Source organism: Phodopus roborovskii, unplaced genomic scaffold (genome assembly GCF_943737965.1).
Source record: "Phodopus roborovskii unplaced genomic scaffold, PHOROB, whole genome shotgun sequence".
Classification (NCBI taxonomy): domain Eukaryota; kingdom Metazoa; phylum Chordata; class Mammalia; order Rodentia; family Cricetidae; genus Phodopus; species Phodopus roborovskii.
In genome coordinates, this window is record NW_026126571.1 from 4,067,133 (window position 1) to 4,090,836 (window position 23,704).

General features: G+C 45.6%; 2 pseudogenes; both read left to right on the forward strand.

The window, feature by feature from the left end:
* The first annotated feature begins 1,626 nt into the window (after positions 1–1,626).
* LOC127235814 (uncharacterized) lies at positions 1,627–6,794 on the forward strand (annotated as a pseudogene).
* Positions 6,795–6,862: 68 nt separating this feature from the next.
* LOC127235815 (uncharacterized) lies at positions 6,863–13,772 on the forward strand (annotated as a pseudogene).
* The last annotated feature ends 9,932 nt before the right edge of the window (positions 13,773–23,704 follow it).

Sequence of the window (23,704 nt, forward strand, 5' to 3'; positions counted from 1 at the left end):
TCAGTCATCACTGTCTGTCCTATGATAAAACTACAGACAAAGACACCCAGAATGAAAACGCACAAAACAGATCCAGACCCATAGGACCCGTCCAAGTTTTCCAGAAGCATGCAAAAGAATTGGACGGCCCTGGGGGAGGAAGCTTCTGCTTCAACAATAGAACTTGGTCCTACCAAATGACAGGAGTCCACCCAGGCTCCCATATCCCCCTGGGGTGTCCCCCAGGGCAGCAGCCTGTGATCCCCCTAGCACATCTGCTGATCACAGCACTCTGGTCCTTACTGCCACAGAGGACAGCTGCAAACAGAAACCGAAAATGCGTTCCAGAAAACAGATACACAGAACAGAGATGCCAGCCGACACACACATACACACACACACACACACACACCAGGGGGGATACCCTTTCCTCTAAGTCAGATCTTAAGTGTGAGGGATGGTTGCAGTTTCCTGGCCCATGCACCACATGAAAGCCTGAAGAGCATGGACCCTCACACTCCGACTCAGGAAAGGCAACATCCCAAATCACTCACGAGAAGCAGTCTTGATGCAAAATGCATAAGGTCTTTTATATTCCAAGTGCACTGGGGTCTACAGTCAAAAGCCACACAGGGGTAGAGGACTGAGGATCTCGAGGGAAGAATCGAGACATTTTTCATAGGGTTTACAACAAAGCCCACACATAGGTCACTGAGGCGCGTGTTTCACAAGCAGTTTACAAAGTCAAATAAGTGGTTTGTTAGCTCATTTTCTATTATCTTACTAGGCCAGGATTACATACTCAAGGGCTTGTCTGTGGCAAACAGCAAGGAGTTTGAGGACAGGGTCTGGAATTTGAAGTTTTTAGGGCTTTTTAGATAGTATTTTAAACTTCTAGCTTCCTGGGGTCATTGGAGAGTTAGGATGTGTTTTTCCATCCTTTCAGAATAATTTAAAATGATTGGTCTAAAAACTAAAAAAAAATGTTTAAATTGATTGGCCTGCACCAGGCTCTTGATGCTTTGGGATGATTGGTTTACAATGCATGGGCTTTGTTGTAACCCAATAAAAGCAGTCTTGGTTCTGACCTCATGGTCCTCAGTTCTCTACCCCTGTGTGGCATACGACTGTGAACCCCAGTGCACTTGGAATATAAAAGACTTTATGCATTTTGCATCAAGACTGCTTCTCGTGAGTGATTTGGGGTGTCACCGTTCCTGAGTCGGAGAGTGAGGGTCCTCACTCTTCAGGCTTTCATGTGGTGCATGGGCCAGGAAACTGCGACCACCCCTCACACTTGAGATCTGACTTGGAGGTAAGGGTATCCCCCCCTGGTGTGTGTGTGTGTGTGTGTGTGTGTGTGTGTGTGTGTGTGTGTGAGCCAGCATCTCTGTTCTGAGTATCTGTTTTCTGGACTACACGTTTTTGGTATCGGTTTGCAGCTGTCTTCTCTGGCCATAAGAACCAGAGGCCTGTGATCAGCAAACATCCTGGGGGATGACAGGCTGCTACCCTGGGGGATGCCCTGGGAGGTGAGGAGGCCATTGGCTTCCATCTGTCGGTTGTTCTGAAGACCCAGTTCAGTTGTTGAAGCTGAAGCTTCCTCCGCAGCCATCCGATTCTTTTGCCTGTTTGTGGAAGACACGGATGGGTAGTGTGTGTCTGGATCTGTTAGTTTCTGTTCCATGAATTTTCGTTCTGTGTGTCTTTGTCTATAGTTTTATCAGGGGACAGACGGTGATGGTGATGACTCCCCTTAGTTTGACTCTTGACCACTGGACTGAAGTTAAGTCTCAGGCCCATAATTTGTTCATTGATGTTAGGAAGAGACCCTGGAAGACTTTGTGTACCTCTGAGTGGCCGACTTTCAGTGTTGGATGGCCACCAGTGGGAACTTTTAATTCTGAGATTATCCAAGCAGTTAAGACAACTGACTTTCAGACTGGACCTGGCTCTCATCCCATCCTTACATGGAAGGATCTGGTAGACAACCCTCCCCCATGGGTTAAGCCATGACTGAGCAAGCCAAGAGAGCCAGGCTCCCGAGTTCTGGCCCTTGAAAGTGAAAGAAAATGTCTGCCTGAGGAACCCAAACCCTCTCCTTGGATCTATCCTGAGACTGAGGAACCTCTGGCTTGGCCAGAATCCCAACCCATTCCCCCACCCCCTTATCTGATACAGGGTGCTGCAGGGGGATCTTCTGCTCCCCCTGAAGCTCGGGCTCCGGCTTCAGGAAGACCTGCTACTGGGATTGAAGCTGGAGAGGAGTCATGACAGAGCAGACAGATGGGGTTGTGATCCTGCCGCTATGCATGTTTGCCTCCCACCCAGTGCTGGGTGGCCAGTTGCAGCCCTCAAATCTTTATAATGGGAAAACTAACCACCCCATTATTCAGAGGATCTCCAATGCCTTACAGGGTTGGTGGAGTCCCTTATGTTTTCTCACCAGCCTACTTGGGATGATTGTTAACAGCTGCTGCAAACGCTATTCACAACTGAGGAGCAGGAAAGAATACTATTAGAGGCTAGGAAATATGTGTCTGGGATGGACAGGCAGCCCAAGCAGCTGCAAAACAAGATTGACGAAGGATTCCCCTTGACTACCCCAGTTGGGACTTCAACACTGCCGAAGGTAGGGAGAGCTTGAAAGTCTATCGCAATACACTGTTGGGGGTTCTCCAAGGTGCCATGAGAAGGCTCACCAATTTGGCTAAGGTAAGAGTTGTGATTCACGGACTGACCAAATCTCCCTTGAAAGGCTCATGGAAGTCTTCAGGCAGTTAATTCCTTTTGACCCTACCTCAGAAGTTCAGAAAATTTAGGTGGCTCTGGCCTTCATAGAGCAATTGGCCCTGGCTATTAGAAAGAAATTCCAGAGACTGGAAGTGTTACAGGAAGTTGAGTTGCATGATTTAGTGGAAGAGGCAGAGAAAGTGTATTATAAATGGGAGAAGGAGGAAGAGAATGAACAGAGAAAAGAGAAGGAGAGAGAAAAGAGAGAGAGGAAAGGCATGACAGAAGACAGGAAAACAATCTGACTGAAATCTTGGCTGTAGTGGTTGAAGGGAAAGACAGTAAATAGAGAGAGAGAGAAGTTAAAAAATATATATATAGAGAGAAGTAAAATAGAGAGAGAGAGAGAAGTTTCCTAGACAGCCAGGAAACCTGGGCAACAGGACCCTACTCAATAATGACCAGTGTGCATATTGTTAAGAAAAAGGGCACTGGGCAAATGACTGCCCCAAGAAGAGAAACAAGGAATCAAATGTCCTAGCCCTGGGGAAGATGAAGATTAGGGGAGATGGGGTTCAGACCCCCTCTCTGAGCCCAGGGTAACTTTGAAAGTGGAGGGGTGACCAGTCAAATTTTTGGTGGAGACCAGAGCAGAGCATTCCGTGCTGATAAAGCCATTAGGGAAATTAGAAGGCAAAAAAATCTTCTGTTATGGGTGCCACAGGGTATTCATGGACTACCAGAAGAACAGTGGATCTTGGCGTGGGCCGGGTATCCTACTCATTCCTGGTTATCCCAGAATGCCCTTACCCTCTGTTAGGAAGAGACATTCTGTCAAAAGTAGGAGCCCAGATTAATTTTGACTCTGAACAGCCATCAGTTACAATTGCAAGTCCTCACTGTTAGACTAGAAGATAAGGAGCCCTGGCTTGACCTAGACTGTTCAGACGAGACTGGAGCCTCAAATATGGACTGGTGGTTGGCCCAAACTCCCTTAACTTGGGCTGAAGTATGCAGAATGGGTCTGGCGAAACATATGCCCCCTCAGGTTATTCAGCTGAAAGCTAGTATCAGTCAAACAGTACCCATTGAGTAGAGAGGCTGGGGAAGGAATTTGACCCCATATCCAAAGATTGATCCAGCAAGGCATCCTGGATCCTGTTCAATCTCCCTGGAACACTCCCTTGCTACAAGTTAGAAAGCCTGGGACCAATGATTATTGGTCGGTGCAGGACTTGAGCCAGATCAATAAAACAGGGCAACTGTCCCAACTTTCTCAAACCCTTATAACCTCCTGAGTGCCCTCCCACCTGAGTGGAGCTGGCACACCATATTAGACTTAAAGATGTCTTCTACTACCTGAGGTTACATCCCACCAGCCATCCACTTTTTGCCTTTGAATGGAGAGACCCCAACATGGGCAGGACCAGGCAGCTTACCTGGACCCAACTGCCCCAAGGGTTTGAAAACTCCCCAATCATCTTTAATTAGGCCCTTCATAAAGATCTGACCAGCTTCAGCATCCAACACCCCCAGGTGGCCCTCCTCCAATGTGTGGATGTCCTACTTCTAGGGTGAACCACCCAAAAGGACTGCTTGGAAGGAACAAAAGCACTGCTGCTGGAATTGTCTGACCTGGGTTATCCAGCCTCAGCCAACAAGGCCCAGATATGCCGAAGAGAGGTAAAGTACCTGGGGTGCAGTCTACAGCATGGGCAATGATGGCTGAGAGAGGCTCGGAAGAGAACTGCAGTCCAGAATCTGGCTCCAACCATGGCCAGACAAGTAAGAGAATTTCTGAGGATAGCTGGGTTTTGCAGGCTATGGATCCTGGGATTTGCGACCTTAGCAGCTCCATACTACCCGCTGACTAAAGAAAAATAAAAATTCTCTTGGGCCCCAGAGCATTAGGAGGCATTGATGCCATTAAAAAGCCTGGCTGAGTGCACCTGCTCTAGCTCTCCCTAATGTAACTAAACTTTTTATCCTTTATGTGGACAAGCTCAAGGGGGCAGCCCGGGGAGTTTTAACTCAATCCCTAGGGCCATGGAACAGACCAGTTGCTTATCTGTCAAAGAAACTTGATCCTGTAGCCAGGGAATGGCCTGGCTGTCTAAAAGCTATCGCTGCCATAGCATGGCTGTACTGGTCAAAGACGCTGACAAGTTTACTTTGGGGCAGAAAGTAACTATAATAGCCCCCCATGCACTGGAGAGCATTGTCCAGCAGCCCCCAGACTGATGGATGACCAATGCCCTCATGACTCATCACCAAAGTCTGCTTCTCACAGAGAGGATCACGTTCCCCCCACAGCCACCCTCAACCCCGCCAATCTTCTGCCTGAGGAGACTGATGAACCAGGGACTCATGATTGCCATCAACTGTTGGTTGAAGAGACTGGGGTTCACAAAGATCTTACTGACATCCCGTTGGCCAGAGAGGGGTGGACCTGGTTCACTGATGGGAGCAGTTACATGGTAAAAGGTAAAGGAAGGGCTGGAGTGGTGGTGCTGGATGGAACCCGCAATGTCTGGACTAGCAGCCTCCCGGAAGGAACTTCAGCACAAAAAGCTGAGCTCATGGCCCTTATGCAGGCCTTGCGTCTTGTTGAAGGGAAATCCATAAACATCTACATGGACAGCAGGTATGCTTTTGCAACTGCACATGTTGCTATCTATAAACAAAAGTGGGTGCTTTCTTTAGCAGGGAAGGAAGTCAAAAACAAAGAAGAAATTCTAAGCTTGCTGGAAGCCTTACATTTGTCAAAAAGCCTGGCCATTATACATTGCCTTGGACACGGAAAAGCCAAATATTTCATCTCAAAAGGGAATCAGATGGCCGACCAGGTAATCAAGCAGGCAGCCCAGGGTGGCAACGTGTTGCCTCTAGTAGAGAAGTTCAAAACCCTAGAACTCAGACTACAGTATACTCTAAAAGACTGGCAAGAGATAAAGAAATTATATGAGTTCTCTGAGACCCTAGAGGGGACTTGTTATACCTCAGGTGGGAAGGAGATTTTACCCTACACAAAAGGGTTAGAATACATCCAGCAGATACATCATCTAACCCACCTAGGAGCTAAAAATCTACAGAAGTGAGTTCTGAGACTACTGGGGGTGACCGACTCAGTGGTCAAACATTGTGTGCCGTGTCAGCTGGTTAATACTAATCCTTCAAGAATGCCTCCTGGGAAGAGACTGAGGGGAAGCCACACAGGTTCTCTGGGAAATGGACTTCACGGAGGTACAGCCAGCCAAATATGGTAACAAGTACTTATTAGTTTTTATAGACACCTTTTCAGGATGGGTAGAGGCTTACTCTACCAAGAAGGAGACCTCAACCATGGTGGCTAAGAAAATACTGGAGGAAACTTTCCCAAGATGTGGAATACCTAAGGTAGTAGGATCAGCCAATGGTCCAGCTTTTGTTGCCCAGGTAAGTCAGGGGCTAGCCAAGACGGTGGGGATTGATTAGAAATTACATTGTGCATACAGACCCCAAAGCTCAGGGCATGTAGAAAGGATGAACAGAACCATTAAAGAGACCCTCACTAAATTGACCGCAGAGACTGGCATTAATATTGGATAGCTCTCCTACCCTTTGTGCTTTTCAGGGTTAGAAACACCCCTGGACCATTTGGGCTGACCCCTTATGAATTGCTCCATGGGGGGGGCCTCCTCCACTAGTGGAAATTGCCTCTGTACATTGTGCTGACACGCTGTTCTCCCAGCCCCTGTTCGCTAGGCTCAGGTTGCTCGAGTGGGTGAGACAGCGAGCGTGGAAGCAGCTCCGGGAGACCTACTCGGCGGAAGGAGACTTGCAAGTCCCACATCGCTTCCAGGTTGGAGATTCGGTCTAAGTGAGATGTCACTCGCAAGAAACATTGAGACTCAGTGGAAAGGCCTATATCTTGTGCTCCTGACCACACAAACATCAGTGAAGGTTGAAGGAATCACCACCTGGATCCATGCCTCCCACGTCAAACCAGTGCCACCCCCAATCCTGAATGGAGAGCCAAAAAGACTGAGAATCCCCTTAAGCTTAAGCTTCGTCATATGGGCCCTGCTTCTTCAACCAGGTGACTCCATAACCTTTACCAACCCTCACACACCCAAGAAACTGACTTGGCAGGTTTCCTCGCAGGTTGGGGATGTTGTCTGGAGCATCCAAAAGGAATGTCTCCCATATACATGGTGGCCTGATCTGTACCCGGAGGTTTGCAAGATGGCAGTGGGATCCGCAGGATGGGAAGTTGAAGCCCACTCGAATTTACAGCAGGTCCCTGCCTGTGCAGGGCAGGAAGGATGGCTGGGATGTAATAAATTCTGGAGATCCAGGCTATATAAAACCCCTTTCTAAACCTATCTGGGATACCATCGACCTCGAGGCAAATCCTATTGTGGGGGAAAAAATGACTACTACTGTGCATCCTGGGACTGTAAGACTTCTGGGAATGTATACTGGAAACCCACTCCCTCAACTGATTGGCGTAGGGTAATTGCCAATTACACAGTCATTCAAGGGATAGGCAGGGACGTGCCTGATGTAACACATGGTGTACCTCATTGAGGCTTCAGTTGTGAAGGCAGGTAAGAAGCAACCACAACCTTGGCTCTCAGGAGTACAATGGGGAATCTGATTTTATGCCTCTGGATATGACCCAGGCTTCCTGTTCACTGTTAGCCTCCAAATTGTGGAGCCCCCAACCGGGCCAATAAGACCTAATCCTATGCTGCCAAGGTCTGCCCCCTCCCCAGTGTAACCACCCCCCCTCCAAGGCCCACTTTGCAGCTGGTCCACAATATGTCCTTCTCTTCCCCTGGACCTACCACCACGCTACTCGAGGTTTTAGGACCCAGGGACAGCCTCTTACAACTGCTCCAGCAGTCATCTGTATTCCTAAATACCACCAGCACCAATGTAACCGAATCCTGCTGGCTATGCTACACAATTGCCCCACCCCCCATTATGAAGAAATTACTCTCCTGGGGTCCTATACAAGTTTCTAGGAGGAACCTACAGTCTGTATATGGCAATCTAAAGTCCCCCTGACACTCCAATCAGTCACAGGACAAGGGACATGTGTGGGCTCAGTACCCTCATGCTACCAGTGTCTGTGTAACCAACCCTATTAATGGGACCTCTTACCTCATGCCCCACAATGACACCTGGTGGGCATGGTCCATGGGCCTAACTGCATGTGTCCACCAGCAGGTCCTTAATGTGTCCAAAGATTTCTATGTCCTTGTCAGACTCCTACCTTACTAAACCTATCACTCTGAGGTAGATCTGACAGAAGAGGGAACCATTAACCACGCTGACTCTCCCCTTGGAACAGAATTGCCATAGGGGTGGATACAGGGACCACAGCTCTCATACAACAGCAGCAGGCCTACTCAGGCCTGCAAGCAAGTCTAGACTCAGACTTAAAGTGGGTACAGGTTTCCATCTCCCATTTACAGGACTCACTAAGCTCCCTATCAGAGATCGCCCTCCAGTACCGTAGGGGGTCAGATCTATTATTTTTACAGCAGGGAGGCCTCTGCGCCTCCCTCAAAGAGGAATGCTGCTTGTAATGCGACCACTCAGGAAAAGTAATGGACAATATGGCCAAAAATTAGAGGACTAAAAAGCCATGAAAAGGAAAGGGAGGTTAACCAAGTATGATTGGAGGGATGGTTCAACAAGTCCCCTTGGATGATCACCTTGCTTCCTGCTCTGATGGGACCCTCAATGATTTTGCTCTTGCTGCTTACTGTTGGACCTTGTATGATTAATAAAATTGTTGCTTTTATTAGGGAATGAGTGAGTATGATCCAGATCACGGTACTTAGACATCAGTACAAGAGCCTTCTGAGAAAAGAGGAAGCTGCTCTTTAGTCCTCTCAGTTCTAGGATTAGAACTATTAACAAGAAAAGAAGTGGGGAATGAAAGGATGGAAAAACACAGCCTAACTCTCCAATGACCACAGGAAGCTAGAAGTTTAGAAAAACCCTAAACACCTTAAATTCCAGACCCTGTCCTCTGGCTGTAAATAGGTGAAAGGTCACATTCCTTGCTGTTTATGACAGGACCTTGAGTATGTGATCCTGGCCTTATAAGATAACAGAAAATGAGCTTTGTCACCCCATCCAGGCACCCGCACAAATGCAGACCTCGGAGGCTATAGAAAACTGATTGGTCTATAAAGCACAGGCATGGATAACTTAACACGGTGGTCTAAAAATAATAAAATGGTTTAAATTAATCTTGTGATCCCTTTAGTAGGACCTCTGCACCTCAAGGGACAGAGGACGAAGTCAAGGATTTAGTAACCAAGGTAGAAGCATTAGAAAAAGGAAAGACAAGCTTTTCTTGTGATTGAGAAAGTGGATCCTCAGGATAATAGGGTTCGGGAACACAACCCTCATTTCAAGGATGTAAAACAACTTAAGGAGGCTGTCACTGCCTATGGGCCCCTGCTCCTTTCACTCACCAAGTTTTGAGTCTTTTGCAGTGTTAAATTGCACCCCTAGAGATTAGATGCAGCTCTGTAGAGCCGTGCTGAATGGGGGTGATTATTTGCTCTGGAGAGGCGAATTTCAAGAATATTGCAAAGAAACCACCCAATCCCATGCCGCTGTTGGCTTTCCTGCTAGGAATCGAGATATGCTCACAGGTGCTGGGCAATATGCTACCCTTGCAGCTCAAATTCTTTTTGACCCAGCAGTCTATGCACAAATTGTTGCTGCTACAAAAGTTTAATTGTTTTCAGCAGGTCTGCTGACTGGTTAGCGGCTGGATGTAAGAAGTAACAACTGCTGTGGTCTGAGTACCTGGGGTGTTACCTATGCCAGAGGAGACCTCCTCTACAGGTGACCAACTTGTGCAGCTTAGAGAAAAGGAGATTTCAGATGAAAGACCCCCATTATGCATATTGCCTGTTTGAGCTGCTCTTGCCAATTTGCCAAGGTCGAGTTATGAGAAAAGTACAGGAGGGAACCAGGTGCTGCTCTCATCCGACGCCAACCAGATATCTGTGGTCTGCAGCTTGGACCAAAACAAGGTCAGCAGGACGGTATCCAGGATGCCGAGATAGTCATAACTGATTTCTTTGCATTCTTTGTGCCCAACCCAAATAACCAACTGTCCTTGGTTAACTACAATTGCTACATTTAGATGAAACAATGAAATCCCTGTAACCATGCTTCTGCTTCTGTAAGCCTGCTTCTTGCCACACCAACCCTATATAAACTGCATATGCTTTAACCACGCATGCTCTCTCAGTCTCCCGAAAGACTGAAGCGTCCACAGGTACCTGTGTGTAAACATTAAACAGCCTCTTGCATTTGTATCCAGTGGTCTGGTCTCATCTCTTGGGGCAAGGGCCTTCCCCTGACAGGCTCTGAATTCTTGGGGTCTTTATTTGGAGGTTCCACCGAGATTGGAGACCCTTCCCCTGGAGACTGACATCCACTGGGAGGCAAGCTGGCCAGCCCTTAATTTCTGTTCTTTGTTGTCTCGTTTGTATGTCTTACTTGTTGTTTGTTGGGCAGTGATCAGTAATCTGCTACTCGTGTCTGTAGGCGGCTTCAGAAGGAGCTGATGGGCTCGGACTTCTCCCTCGCCACCCTGGGAGAGGTCCCAGGGATCTGCGGTGCCCAATTTTCAGGGCCCACAACGAGTCCCAGGGATTCATGGTTTTGGAGGGGCCAGGGGGCTTAAGACCCTCTGTGCCTCCAACTCAGTATCTGGTTTCAATTTTACGCCGAAGTAGCGCTGTGCGTCTTGGTGCTGGCTGGCTGTGTGTTCTGTTTACCTTGTCTATCTACTGGCTTCTTTATTTTGAGAAAGACATGGGCCAATCTGTAACTACCCCCTTTGAGTCTGACCCTAGATCACTGGAGCGAAGTCCAGGGCCGAGTGCACAACCAGTCAGTGGACATAAAGAAAAAGAGATGGCAAACCCTGTGTGCTTCCGAGTGGCCCACAATCAACGTCGGCTGGCCCCGTGATGGGACTTTCGACCTTGGTATTATCTTGGTATTATCTTGCAGGTGAAGGAATGAGTCTTCGACGCTGGGTCCCAAGGATGCCCTGACCAGGTGGCCTATATTGTCACCTGGGAAGATTTGGCCTCTGACCCACCCCCTTGGGTGGCTCCCTTTGTCACCCCCAAACCCCCTTCTCAATCTCTCCCCGAGACGGATGCGGCCCCACTTTCACAGGGACCCACTGCTCCCCCTTTGCCTTCTTCTGTACCACTCATTCCCTCTCAGGCACCTGCCAAATCTCAATTATATCCTGTCCTCAAGAAAAAGGAAACCTCTTGCTCCAAACCTATTCTTCCTGTCGATGAATCTGTTCTTATTGATTTGCTTTCAGAAGACGGAGACCCCCCCCCCATATCAGCCAGGGCACTGTAGGTGGTGGCGATGCCTGGCAAAGGGGTCCGGACAAACCAGACAGTACCAGTACCACTCTTGCCCTGGACAAAGGACAAGAAGACACTACTGCAGACTCCCTGGTACCTGGAAGACTCCGTGGTCGAAGGGAGACAGCCACGGAAGGAACCTCCCGAGCCTTTCCCTTGTGCCAGACTGCAGGACCAGGAGGCCAATTTCAATACTGGCCTTTCTCGGCGACCGACCTCTATAATTGGAAATCTAACAAACCCTCCTTCTCCAAAGACCCTGAAGCTCTCTCTAACCTAATTGAATCCATCCTAATAACCCATCAACCCACTTGGGATGACTGCCAACAGCTTTTGTAGGTCCTTCTAACCTCGGAAGAAAAACAACACATCTTCCTGGAAGCCCGGAAGAACATCTTAGGAGATGATGGGAGACCCACTCAGTTGCCTAATGAAATTGAGGAAGCTTTTCCCCTGAATTGTCCCGATTGGGACTTTAACACCACCCCAGGTAGGGGACACCTGCGCCTTTATCGCCAGTTACTCATAGCGGGCCTCCGCTGCACATGGGACGCCGCCCCACGAATTTGGCTCAGATAAGACAGATAAACCAGGGACCGGAGGAAACTCTGACTGCATTTTTGGAAAAGTTAAAGGAAGCCTACAGTATGTATACACACTTTGATCCTGATAGTAATGAGCAAAGGGGCAATGTTTCTATGGCTTTCATTTGGCAGTCGGCTCCAGATATTAGGACTAAGTTGCAGAGACTAGATAATTTACAAGATTATAGCCTGCAAGATCTTGTAAAGGAAGGAGAAAATATCTTTAATAAGAGAGAAACACCTGAGGAGAAAGAAGAAAGACTTAAAAAGTTGCAGGAGGAAAGAGAGGACAAGTTAAAAAAGGAACTAGAAGAGAGAGAGAAAGAGAGGGATCGTAGGAACCGGAAATAATTAAACAAAATCCTGGCCACTGTAGCTCAGAATAATCATAATACAGGAAGTCAGGAAATGAAGGGAGAAGGAAGGAGGCCCAGGGTAGATTGAGACCAATGTGCCTACTGCAAAGAAAAAGGCCATTGGGTCAAAGATTGCCCTAAGAGACCTGGAAATCAGAGGCGTGGGGACGGACCCCGAAGACCAACTCAGCTTCTAGCCCTAGATGAAGACTAGGGCAGTCAGGGCCAGGAGCTCCTCCCCCCCCCCAGCCCAGGCTAACCTTAAGAGTCAGGGGGCAACAAGTCACCTTCCTGGTGGACACTGGAGCCCAACATTCGGTTCTCACTGAAACGAACAGGCCACTGAGTACCAAAACAGCTTGGGTACAAGGAGCCATCGGAGGAAAACAATACCGATGGACCACGGAGAGAAAAGTTCATCTTGCATCAGGTAAAGTCTCACATTCCTTTTTGCATGTACCGGACTGTCCATATCCTTTACTGGGTCGAGATCTACTGACTAAATTAAAAGCCCAGATCCACTTTGAAGGATCAGAAGCGAAAGTCTCCAGCCCACAAGGGACTCCACTTAAAATATTGACCATACAATTGGAAAATGATTATAGGCTTTTTGAGAAGCCTCCTGAGCAGCAGGAAGGAATGGACTTATGGTTAAAACAATACCCCCTTGCCTGGGCAAAAACAGGGGGAATGAGGCTGGCAATACAACAGGCACCCCCAATAATACCCCTGAAGGCAACCCCCACCCCTGTCTCAATTAAACAGTATCCTATGTCAAATGAGGCATATCAAGGAATCAAGCCCCACATTAAGAGACTATTAGACCAAGGGATCTTGATCCCCTGCTGATTCCCATGGATCTGCCTGTAAAGAAGCCAGGAACTGGGGATTACAGGCCAGTCGAAGATTAGGGAAGTCAATAAGTGAGTGGAGAACATTCACCCCAAGGTGCCAAATCCCTATAACCTACTAAGCACCCTGCCTCCTACTCATCCCTGGTACACTGTTCTGGACCTAAAGGATGCTTTCTTTTGCCGGAGGCTGATCCCTCAGAGTCAGCCTTTATTTGCTTTTGAATGGAAGGATCCAGAATTGGGCATTTCAGACCTGGACATGCCTACCCCAGGGGTTCAAGAATAGCCCCACTCTCTTTGACGAGGCCCTTCACCAAGACCTGGCAGATTTCCGGATCAGGTATCCATCTCTGATCCTGCTGCAATATGTGGATGACCTCCTCCTTGCAGCCACCACTGAACAGGACTGCAAAACAGGTACTGGAGTTCTATTATTAACACTGGGGAACCTAGGGTTTTGAGCCTCTGCCAAAAAGGCTCAAATATGTAGACAGGAAGTCACCTATTTTGGATACAAGCTAATGGCTAATGAATGGGAAAAGATGGTTGACACCTGCCTGCAAAGAAACCATATCTCACATACCCATCCCCAAAAACCAACATCAACTTAGGGAATTTTTGGGGACTGTGGGCTTCTGTAGATTCTGGATTCCCGGGTTCGCAGAAATAGTGGCCCCCCTTTACCCGCTAATCAAGCAAGACACACCTTTTAAATGGACTGAGGAACAACAGCAGGCTTTTGATGCTATCAAGCGGGCCCTGCTGTCCTCACCAGCCCTGGGCTTGCCAGATGTCGCCAAGCCTTTTGAACTCTTTTTTGATGAAAAACAGGCTATGCAAAAGGAGTCTTAACCCAAAAGTTAGGACCCTGGAGACGGCCCATTGCCCACTCGTCCAAAAAATTAGACCCAGTTGCATCAGGATGGCCTCCATGTCTCCAAATGGTGGCAGCGATTGCAGTCCTCATCAAGGATGCCACCAAATTGACTATGGGACAGCCAATGACCATACTGGCGCCACACGCAGTTGAGTCCCTCATCCATCAGCCACCATATAGATGGCTATCTAACGCCCGTCTAACTCACTATCAATCCCTGCTCCTGGATGTAGACACGGTCCAGTTTGGGCCAATAGTAACCCTAAACCCAGCCACCTTGTTACCACTGCCTGAGGGACCAGCAATCCATGACTGTCAGCAGATCCTTGCAGAAATGCATGGAACATGGCCTGATCTGACAGATCAGCCCTTGAAGGATGAGGACTACACTTGGTTCACGGATGGCAGCAGCTACTTGCTAAATGGTGAGAGACAGGCAGGGGCTGCAGTGACGAATGCCACAGAGGTCATATGGGCCACTGCACTCCCTGGAGGCACCTCTGCTCAGCGAGCTGAACTCTTTGCTCTGACTCAGGCTCTCCAGATGGCAGCAGGTAAGACGCTTAATGTATACACTGATAGCCAGTATGCCTTTGCCACTGCCCATGTCCATGGAGAAATTTATTGGAAAAGGGGCCTTTTAACATCAGAAGGCAAAGAAATTAAAAATAAAAATAAAATCTTGGCATTATTAAAGGCCCTGCTCCTTCCCAAGAAATTGAGCATAATGCATTGCCCTGGGCATCAAAAGGGGGAAAGCCTGGAGGCAAAAGGAAATTGCCTGGCTGATGAAGCAGCCAAACAAGCAGCCTTAGGCCCCCAACTATTGACTATAACCATATTGACTGAAAAGGAGACAGCTGAGACTTCAGATTGGGACTATGATGAAATGGATTTGGACATTATTCAGAAACTAAGTGCAGATTATGACCCCTATCAGCAGTGCTGGATCTACCAAAGAAAGACTAGGCTGCCTATAAAAATGGCAAAAATATTAATAGACCACCTCCATAAACTGAGTCATCTGAGTGCCAAAAAGATGAAATCTTTGCTAGATAGGCAAGACATTGGAACTTACCTTCCCAATCAGAATTTATTACTGGAACAAGTAACTGCTAACTGTCTGGCCTGTGCCCAGATCAACCAAGGAAAAACCAAACTGGATCCTGGGACCTGGCTTTGCTGCCATAGGCCTGGTGTCCATTGGGAAATAGACTTTACTGAAGTTAAACCTGGAATGTATGGATATAAATATTTACTAGTTTTTATAGATACCTATTCAGGATGAGTGGAAGCATTTCCTACCAAACATGAGACTGCAAAAATGGTTACCAAGAAACTCTTGGAAGAAATCTTTCCCAGATATGGGATGCCACAGGTAATAGGATCAGACAATGGGCCTGCCTTTGTCTCCCAGGTAAGTCAGCTGGTGGCCAGGTTGCTGGGGATAAATTGGAAATTGCATTGCACTTACAGACCCCAGAGTTCAGGACTGGTAGAAAGAATGAATAGAACCATTAAGGAGGCTTTATCCAAATTAACGCTTGAAACTGGCTCTAAGGACTGGGTGAAACTGGCTCCTACCTCTGGCCCTCTATTGGGCCAGAACCACTCCAGGCCCTCATGGCCTAACTCCCTTTGAAATCCTATATGGCAGTCCACCGCCAGCTGTATCATTCTTTGATGCTGACATTTCTGACTTTGCAAACACCCCTCCATGCAGGCGCATCTACGAGCCTTACACATAGTCCAAGAAGAGGTCTGGAAAACTCTGGCGGCCGCATACCAGGAGGAACAAAGAACCCCTTGTCAGCCCCACTCTTTCCAGATTGGCGATTCCGTCTGGGTTCGGAGGCATCAGACTAAGAACTTGGAGCCCCGCTGGAAGGGCCCCTACACTGTGCTCCTAACAACTCTCCCACTGCCCTGAAAATAGACGGGATTGCTGCCTGGATCCACGCATCCCACGTGAAGGCTGCACAACCAGAACATCGGACCCAGGACCAGGCCCCACCTGAACCAGCATGGAAAGTTCAACGTTCTCAAAACCCCTTAAAGATAAGACTTTTATGTTCCCAACATTAGCAAGCATGCTTTTGTACATAGGTTTGAATGCTTCTGAAGCGGGATTTCCCCATGCCTCCCCCCAGCTCTTGACCTGGCAAGTTATTTACCAAACAGGTGAGGTCGTCTGGTCAACCTCTGGCCTTTATCTACCTGGCACCTGGTGGCCTAGTCTCACCCCTGATTTTTTGCCAACTAGCTGCTGGACTGGACACTTGGGACATCCCCACTTATGGTGCAGACTCCCTTGAAAAGGACATGCCTAGAACAGAAGACGGATGGATAGATTGTAGCAGCCCCAAGACCAGATGCTTTCTACCCAATCAGACTTCTATGTGTGTCCTCAGCCGAGTCAAACCAGGGGGTCAGGATGTGGGGGGCATCAGGAATACTTTTGTAAAAATTGGGGATGTGAGACCACCGGGAGTGCCTATTGGAAGCCTAGCTCGTCCTGGGATCTAATAACAGTATGCCGAATTAGAGATCCTGCCCCACAAGCCATTGGGCCAAACTTCGTGCTTACAGACCAAAAACTTCCCTCCAGGCCACAGCCAACTCCCCCTAATATCATCCACTTATTCCCAATCCCAGGTACCGGGAATAGACTATTAAGATTAATTAAATGGGGCTTACACGGCCCTCAACGCTAGGCACCCTGACCAGGCCAAAGACTGTTGGCTCTGTCTCCTTCTGAGCCCCCCCCCTATTATGAAGGTATAACTATTAGTGAAAACTTTTTAAACCATACCAGTTCCCCTCAGCAATGCTTAGACTCACCAGGTCATAGTTTGACTCTCCCTGAAGTTACAGGGCAGGGGCTCTGCCTAGGCACCATACCCAAGACCCACCAGGAGCTATGTAATCAGACACTGCCAATTACCCCTGGCAATTATTTTCTTTCAGCTCCCAATGGAACCTACTGGGCATGTAGCACTGGACTGACTCCTTGCATTTCAGCACAAATCCTGAATAAGGCTTCTGATTATTGTGTTCTTGTTGAATTATACCCTTGTATACTCTATCATAATTCTGAAACTGTTTATGAATTCTTTGAAAACAAACATAGGTACAGGAGAGAGCCTGTCAGTATAACCCTGGCCCTTCTTCTAGGGGCCAGAATAACAGCACAAATAGGCACAGAGCAGCAGCCTTGAGTCGAGTCAGCCAATATAACTGCTGCTATGACTTCATACTGCTATGACTGCAGACCTAAAGGCAATAGAAAGATCCATTAGAGATCTCAAAGACTCCCTAGTCTCCTTATCTGAGGTAGTCCTCCAGAACCGGAGGGGACTCGATCTCTTATTTTTAAAGGAAGAGGGTATATGTGCCGCCCTCAAAGAGGAATGTTGTTTTTATGTGGACAAAACAGGAGTTGTGACTGAGACTGTAGACAAACTACGGGATCGGTTGGAAAAGAAACAAAAAGAATTTGAGGCCCAACAGGGATGATTTGAAAAACTTTTTAATCGCTCCCCTTGGTTCACAACCCCGATATCCACCATCACGGGACCGCTAATTATATTCCTTTTGATTCTCACCCTCGGTCCCTGCATTCTGAACAGACTAATACAGTTCATGAAGGAACGCTTGTCAGTAATTCAAGCCTTAGTTTTGACTCAGAGACTAAAACAATTAGAAATTGAACAGCAATGAATAAAGGGTTTTATTCATTTTATAGAAAAAGGGGGGAATGGAAGACCCCCATTATGCATATTGCCTGTTTGAGCTGCTCTTGCCAATTTGCCAAGGTCGAGTTATGAGAAAAGTACAGGAGGGAACCAGGTGCTGCTCTCATCCGACGCCAACCAGATATCTATGGTCTGCAGCTTGGACCAAAGCAAGGTCAGCAGGACAGTATCCATGATGCTGAGATAGTCATAACTGATTTCTTTGCATTCTTTGTGCCCAGCCCGAATAACCAACTGTCCTTGGTTAACTACAATTGCTACATTTAGATGAAACAATGAAATCCCTGTAACCATGCTTCTGCTTCTGTAAGCCTGCTTCTTGCCACACCAACCCTATATAAACTGCATATGCTTTAACCACGCATGCTCTCTCAGTCTCCCGAAAGACTGAAGCGTCCACAGGTACCTGTGTGTGAACATTAAACAGCCTCTTGCACTTGTATCCTGTGGTCTGGTCTCATCTCTTGGGGCAAGGGCCTTCCCCTGACAGCTTCCGAATTCTTGGGGTCTTTCACAGGATCACACCTGCGATTGTTATTATCATTGCCGCCTCTGCCACTGCAGCAACATTTTCAAGGATCGCCCTCTCCCAATCTGTAAATACTGCAAGCACAGTGGATCAACTATCAGGTGAATTGGCTGAAGGCTTAGCCACACAAAATACACTCAATTTTCTAGTACACATTGGCATTTTAAAACTAAATCTACAAACTAGCCTCCTACAGGAACAATTGGATTTATTGTGGGAGGCTCATACCGCTTCTTGTTCTCTTACTTTCAATGCATATCTGTGTTACACCTGCTAAAGTTAAGAATGCATCAGTTGTAGTTACTTTTCTCCAGCGGTCCTGGAGTGATCAGTTTTTAAATTATACACATGCTTTAGCCATGCAGATCATTAACATCAATGAAACCCTAGTACCACCTGCCAGTGCAGACCTCTTACAAGGACTTCAGCTTACCGGCAGTTGAAGAGAATAGGCAAGCTCTCTCTCACTGGCGCTCATAGCCCTTGCCCTTGGTACTATCTGCCTCATCTGCCTACGCCACCACAGCATTAGACAGGCCCAGGCCAACATTCAAACAATTCAGACGCTACTGTTTTTAGCTCAAGGGAATGCCTCTGCCCATGTATGGCTGTACTTACAGACGAACTAATCACCAGATTTGGATAAGGCAGAAGTGGGCAAGCCTTGGTGACTTCTCCAATTATGGTGATGTCTGCTGCCACCTAAGGCAACTAAGACAGTCTTAGTTTATATTAAAAGAAAAGGAGATGGTAGGGACCCCCAGGCACCTTGAGCTAGCCTGAAGCGGTTGGCTAGATCATCTTGCCCTGGAGTTGTTATTGGTACCCTTCCTGTTTTGCTAACACACATCTGCGGGGGAGGAGCTATGTCTGAAAACACTGTTGTTTTCCACTGTGCTGTGAGTCAGTATACAAACCCGCTCCTTCCCCTCAATAATTGGCATTCAGGATTCGGCATTCATTCAGCATTCCGCCATTGCTGCTGAACCAATGACCCTCTGTCTTGTCTCTTATTTCAATCTCTAGGCTTTTGCCTGATTAGTGGAACAGTTTGTAGTGCAGGCGCTACAGAGTGGCAGAGAATAAAGAGCAGAGGGGAAGCAAGTGAAGGGGAAAGGAGGGGAAGTAAAAGGAGAGAGGAAGAAAGGGAGGGGGGAAGAGGGGAAAGGAAAAAGAGAAGAATAAACAGAACAATTGACTAGCCAGAAGGGAAGACTGAGGCTGAGCTGGAGTGGAGAATTGCAAAGCCAGAAATCAAGATCTATGGAGCTTTGGCTGAGGTTTCAAATCCCAGTTCATCTCAAGGTACTCTATTATGCCACCTAGTCTTAGATGGATGACTGCAGGGACATTCATGGAGCTCTGTCATCCTGTCAAATGGAAAAAGAAAAGAAAAGGCTGAGTTCATTCACTGGTGAAGGTCTCACCCAGGATCAATGAAAAGAAATGACTGTAGTATACCTTCTTTCAAAAGCAAGAGAGGATGTGATAGGCCTGGACTGGGATTCAGTCATACCACCATTGCAGCCTGATAGTTCTGTGCTCAGAAGCACATGAGGTGTGGTTGTCAAGGGTCACAGAGCTGCTCCTGGCCTTGAGACTTAATGAGTCAATACAGTCAACACAGGTAACAACATATTCTCCTTTTCCCAATGAAAAATTCCAAGTCAGTGTGAGCTAATAATGAGAAGAAATGACATTTTTCCCTTGATGTTTACCACCTTTGTTATGCATTATTTAAATTGTGTGTGTGTGTGTGTGTGTGTGTGTGTGTGTGTATGATGCATTATCTACTCATAGCAGATGATTGCTCTCATCTAAAAACATGTGGTTTATTCCTTTGAGAAATATTCTCTCACTGAACCTGATTCTTGAGTGTTTTGGACTACTGTGGCCCCAGAAACATTGCTAGTTTGCACTATACATACGCAGTTTAGAAAGTAGGCAATAGCATTTGAGCTCAAGTTCTCATAATTTCACAGCAAGCATTCTTACCCACTGAGTAATTGTTGTGTCTATGGTTAAATATGGTTCATGTAGTGATCAAAAATTGCTCTAGAGGCTAAATATGAATGCATGATCCTGTTGGTCACAACCACATATTTTAGATTACTTTAGATTCTTCTTGCTCGCTCAACTCAGTGAATGTTACATGTGAGTGCTCATGAATGCAGAAAGCATGACTAAAAGAGATTTATATATAAACTTGCATCTACAAAACATTATATATATATATATATACATATATATATATATATATGCTTATAAGTGCATAAATACTGTTTGACAATCACTTCAGGTAAGGCAATGTCTAGTTAGGGGAAGAGTCAGTTAACTGTTCCAGAAGTAATTCCTATCAACAAAAATTGCTTATTTAATTTACCATATTCCACACTCAAAGTACAAATATATGTGGTATTAAGAGCATGTCATAAATATTTATTTATTTATAGGAGATAAAGAATTCATAAATTGGCAGAGTCAATTCTGCCTTGCTTGCTAGAAGAGAATGCGAGGCTTAGGTGATGTTAGCAAGCGGGCGGCGGGGACCCAAGGGAGATTTCAGAAATGACCCCCAGAGAAAGACAAGCATTTAAGGGGAAGGGAAGATAAAATATATCTGAATGGAAGAGCAAATTGTCATAGCGATGACTGCAGATGATAGAGTAGGAAACCTTGGAATTCCAGGAAAGGATAAAATGGGGCCTGGGAATTTCAGGAAAGACAAGATACGGGGATCAAGACTGTAGTGTGAGGAACATCAGTGGAGGGAAAGACAAAAAGGCTACATGAACAAAAGGGAATCAAATATCAGTTGTCAACTTCCCATAGAATATACATATGTATATTCATATATACATTGTTACTCTTCCTTTAAATTTTTAGTGTGGCTGCTGTTTACACAACTTTGCTTTGCATTTGCTATTGTAAGTGTTTTTTTAGTATAAAGTCATATAACAGGTTATGTATGCACGCATCACGGGGAAATAATTGGTCAATTTATTTGTAACTTGAGATGGGTAGATTTTGGTATCAATGGGGCTCTTGACCCCAATCTCCTATTGATATCTAGAGACAATGTCAGTGGAGGAAATCATGGAGGGGTTAACTCATGAAGTGATGATAAGGGAGCTTTTCAAACTACACACAAGCGCACACACACACACACACACACACAGAGATAGAAATGTAGCTATGGGGAGATAAAAGAGGGAAGAATAAAGTAATTATATTTTAAATGTACAAGTATGTATTTACACAATTCTAAATTTCAGTTACATAGATGCAAAATTGACACAAGCCATGTATATAGAAAATATCAATATACTTATGATGATGCAAATAAAAATACTAATTGCTGTTACTTAAAAAAGGCTAATGCATGTTTCTCATTGTTTTATATAATTTCCACATGTCATCTCCCTGACGTTAACATAAGCTAATCAATCAATATGTGGTCATATCCATTTTACATGTTAACTACAGCAAAACTGCTGAGTAGCTGCATCAGCTTGGCATTCTGGGTGCAGAACTATGAGGCTTCAATCTTGCTATCTCCGCTCCTAACCGATTACCACTATTGCTTCCTATAAGCTGGCATCAGCAATTTTCTGAGCATATCAAATGTTAGAGAATTGAGGAGGGGAGGCAGGGTTGATGCCAAGCATGGGTGATCTCCGGGATGATAGAAAATGTCTCAAAATGCAGCATGTCTGTCAACACTCTGATTACTGACAAAGCTGTCTCAGGCTCCTATTACATCAATTCACAGGAGCCTTAGAAAACTAATCACTTTCTTTGGCTGGCTCCAGTATCTCTGTGACTTCCAAGCATCCAATCCTGCTTCTAAACAGAGAGACTTTCAGAGGTGAAAACACACATTCTCCTTGGCAAATATTAAATTGTTTAGAGATGTGTCTCAGCTTCATTTCTGTTGCTATAATAAAAATACTATGACTAAAAATAAGAAAGCAAACAATTTTAGGGGGAAAGGGGTTTATTTCAGTTTACCATTCCAAGTTATAGTCCATCATTAAAGAAGAGTCAAGACAGGGACTTCAAATATCAAATTACATGACACCCAGAGTCAAGAGCAAATAAAAAATTAATGCACGTATAATTACTTGATTGTTCACTTGTGCTCATTTTAATCTCCATTCTCTAGTTCTAGAACCTCTATTGTGGAAGAAGTTATATGACTCCCGTAAGTTATGCTATAACCATTGGCAGTAAGCTATGTGCTCACACATTTACACATATAAAAATATAATAATATTTTAAAAGAAACTTAGAAAGGAAAAGGAACAAAGTCTTTAGAGTTCAATAAACCCTGGGCTTGGCAATAAATAATTATGCTCCTCCCTCTAACCATGCCCTGCCTTCAACTCTTCAGCTGACCTCCTGGCCTGAATAACTGCCTACTTTTTTTTTTAGTCAATCTTGTCTAGTTCTCAATGTTAAAAAATTACTTAATAATGCTCCTGCTCAATTTTAAACCTTGAAAAAGAGTGAGAGATACAGAAGTATTCTTGGTCTAGCTTTCCAGGTAGAGGAGGCAGTGGAGAAATCATATGCCATCTCCCCTAGATGTCCCAAAGCTCTTCATGGGTCCATGATATATTATAGACCCCACCTGACTTTTATTGTTTCTAGAACAGACTTGGGGAGCAGTACAGGTATGAAAGACATAGTTTCTGAATCTTAGACCTCAAAATTCCTACATATGAAAACTGTGTTTTTTGGAGGTGGGGAGCTAGCCCACAGACAGTAATATGCATTAGATATTCCCACAGCACGTCCCAAGAAGCCACAGAATGTGACTTATATTTGATTTCAAAAACAAAAACCATCAGCATGGGAAAAGGAGATTCAAAGTGAAATATATTTGTGAAAAGCTGGCGGTTGATTCCGATTTTAAGCTCAGAAAGGCAGAGAATTCATTTCTTTTAATATTCATCAAGGAACTGTAAAAGAAAAATGAAGTATATAGTGTGTTCTGAACAGTCTCCTGCCCCAAGTCACTTTTCAGGGAACATCTTAAAAGACTCTGCTCCTTGAAAATGTCATTGGTAAATAGGAGCGCAAAAGGAAATGTGATAGGAACTTTAATAGAAAACACTACTGAACTCTGTAGGGATTTTAAGTCTTTCCTATTATATTACAGTATTAAAGTCCCAAAAATATGGATGAATGTTGGAAACCATGAATAGAAGACAAGTATTTAATTTCAACTTCACAGAGGAAAACAAAATACATGTAGAAATGTTTGAGAAAAAAATTGATTGTAGAGTTTGTATATATAAATTATAAAATGAATTAAAATTTCTTATTGATGGTTGTTATTATCATCATTGTTTCTCTTTCTCTTTCTGAGTGTGTGTGTGTGTGTGTGTGTGTGTGTGTGTGCCACAGAACATATGTAGAGGTCATAGAACTATTTGCAGGAGTCACTTCTATTCTTCTACTGTATGGGACCCCAGAATGGAACTCTGATATTTATTTGTGGTCACAAATACCTTTAGTCACTGCAGTCATCTTGGCTCTCCCATATAAGTTTAAAGGAAAACAAATATTGTGTTATGTAACCACAATGTGTCCATTGATGACACTTTCATCAGCAGAA